The sequence below is a fragment of the Chinchilla lanigera genome, unplaced genomic scaffold (genome assembly GCF_000276665.1).
Source record: "Chinchilla lanigera isolate Chin_1 unplaced genomic scaffold, ChiLan1.0 scaffold00053, whole genome shotgun sequence".
Lineage (NCBI taxonomy): Eukaryota > Metazoa > Chordata > Mammalia > Rodentia > Chinchillidae > Chinchilla > Chinchilla lanigera.
The window spans coordinates 3,507,048-3,510,205 of NW_004955454.1; positions in this window are offsets into that span (position 1 = coordinate 3,507,048).

Here is a 3,158-nt window from a genome sequence, read left to right on the forward strand (position 1 = left end):
AAAAAAAAAAAAAAAAGGGTGAAATCACAACAGACCCTGCAAGAATCCAGAGGATCATCTTTATCTACTTTGAAAACCTGTATTCTAATAAGTTGGAAAATGCAGAAGAAATGGTCAGATTCCTAGATATATATGAATTATCAAAGCTGAATTAAGAAGATATAAAAATCCTAAATAAACTAATAGCAATCAATAAAATAAAAGATGTAATTAAAAACTTACCAACAAAGAAAAGCCAAGGCCCTGATGGATTCACTGCTGAATTCTATAAGAAATGTAGAGAAGACCTAAGACCACTAGTTATCAAACTCTTTTTGAAATTGACAAGAAAGCAATATTCCCAAATTTATTCCTGGAAGCAAGCATTACCCTAATACCAAAACCAGAGAAGGATCTAACTAAGAAAGAGAACTACAGGCCAATCTCTCTAATGAACACAGATGCAAAAATCTGCAATTAGGTACTGGCAAACAGAATGCAGCAAATCATCAAGAAGATTATACACTATGACCAAGTGGGATTCATGGGGTGGTTGGGGTGATTCAACAATAAAAGGGATGCAGGGGTGATTCAACATATGTAAATAAATGAAGGTAATACACCATATTAACAGAGTGAAGGACAACAAAATCATATTATCACCTCAATAGATGCATAAAAAGCTCTTGACAAAGTCCAGCAGCCATTCATGAAAGAATCCTACAGAAAATTGGAAAAGATGGTCTTTATCTCAATCTGATAAAAAGCCGTCTATGACAAACCAACAGCAAACATCATACTAAATGGACAAAAACTGAAAGCTTTCACTCTAAAATCAGGAACAAGACAAGGATCCCCACTGTCTCCACTCTTATTCAACATAGTTTAGGGAACTTTAGCAGAGCAATTAGACAAGAGAAAGAAATAAAAGGACTTATGATAGGAAAGGAAGAAGTTAAATTGCCATTATTTGCCAACGATATGATATTCTACATAGAAGATCCCAAAGACTCCACTAAAAAACTGCTAGATTTAATAAGCAAATTCAGTAGCATAGTTGGATACAAACTCAACATTCAAAAATCAATAGCCTTTTGGTACATGAATAAAGAATTCACTGAGAAAGAAATTTGGAAAACAACTTTAACAATAGCATCCAAAAAAATGAAATACCTAGGAATCAATCTAACAAAGGATGTAAAAACCTCTACATTGAAAACTAAAGTAATCTGAAAAAGGAGATTGAGGAAGATATCAGAAAATGGAAAGATATCCTTTACCCTTGTGTAGGAATAACCAATATAGTGAAAATGGCCATACTTCCAAAACTGTTATACAGATTTAATACAATTCCAATCAAAATTCCAACAGTACATCTTACAGAATTAGAGAAAACAATCCTAAAATTCATTTGGAAAGAGAAGAGACCTAAAATAACAAAGGGAATTCTGGGCAACAGAGGCAAGGCATGGTGCATCACAATCCCTGATTTGAAATTATATTATAAAGCTACTGTGATAAAAACAGTGTGGTACTGGCAAAAAACAAAAAATAGATTTGAGGATCAATGGAAGAGATCAGAAGATGCACAAACAACTCTAGACATATTCAGTTACCTTCTCTTTGACAATGGTGCCAAACATATTCACTGGAAGAAAGATAGCCTCTTTAATAAATGGTACCAGAAAAATTTGCTATGCATATGCCAAAGATTAAAATTAGACCCATATCTTTCACCATGCACTCAACTAAATTCAAAATGGATCAAAGATCTAAATATTGAAATAGAAACATTAAATCTTCTGGAAGATAAAATAGGTAAAACTCTTGAAGACACTGGTGTAAGCAAAGATTTTATGAATATAACCCTGATCACACAGGATCGATTCTGACGACTACGATCTCATCTTATTAAAAAGCTTTTGCACAGCAAGAGAAATCACCAACAGAGTGAAGAGATAACCCACAATGTGGGAAAAAATGTTTGCCAGCTGTTCCTCAGACAAAGGATTACTATCAAGAACATATAAAGAGCTCAAAAAAATAGACCTCCCAAATTTAAAGACCCAATCCAAAAATGGGCATGTGAGATGAATACGTACCTCTGAGATAAAAAAATACAAACAGCAAATAAATATATGAAAAAATGTTCAACATCACTAATGATTTAAGAGATGCAAATTAAAACAATGCTGAGATTCCATCTCACCCCAGAAAGAATGGCTATTATCAAGAAATCAATCAGTAACAAATTGGAGAGACTGTGGGGCAAAAGGAACCCTTCTCCACATTGGTGTGATTGTAGACTGGTTCAACCACTGTGGAAATCAGTGTGAAGATTCTTTAAAAAACTAGGATTGGAGGTCCCATTTGACCCACCTATTCTCCTTCTGGTTTGTTATGGTTTGTGTCTGGATGTTCCCCCAAAGCCTCATGCAGTCTTAAGGCGGGCTTCTAAAGTTTATGATTGATTCATGGTCCAGTGCTGGGATTATGGGTGTGAGTGCTACACCCACCCTGGGGCAGGTAGTTTGTAAGGAAGGGAAAGAGGCTGCTTGCTGCCATTACTCCCCTTTTTGCTCTAGCTGCTTTTGCTCTTTTTCTGCCGCCATGAACTGTTGGCCTCTGCCATGTGCCACTCTGCCTTGGAGCCAGCTAAGTATGGACTGAAAACTCCACACACTGAAAGCTACATAAACCTTTCCTTCCTTAAATTTGGGCATCAGGTATTTTGTCTCAGCAATGAGAGAAAAGTAACCAAGACTGTATCTTCCCAGAAAAATTAAAAACATTTTACCACAGTGATATATGTGTACCCATGTTTATAGCAGCAATTTGTAATAGCTGGATCTTGGAAACAACCCAAATGCCCATCAACTGAGGAATGGATAAAATAGATATGACCTTTTTATACAATGCAGTGCTACTCTGCCATAAAGAAGGATAAATTGGAGACTTTTATAGGTAAATGCATGCAACTCGAGGTCATATTCACAAGTGAAATAAATCAGATACACATATGCAAACATCATATTCTCTGCCTAGTGTGAGAAGCTGAAAGAGTAAATAAGATCCAAAATGTACAATAGATATTGTAAAATGGGAAGAAACTATTCAAAAGGAAAGAGAAATTGGGATTGAGGAAAGGAGAAATGAAAGGAGGGAAAAGCAAAAAAAAA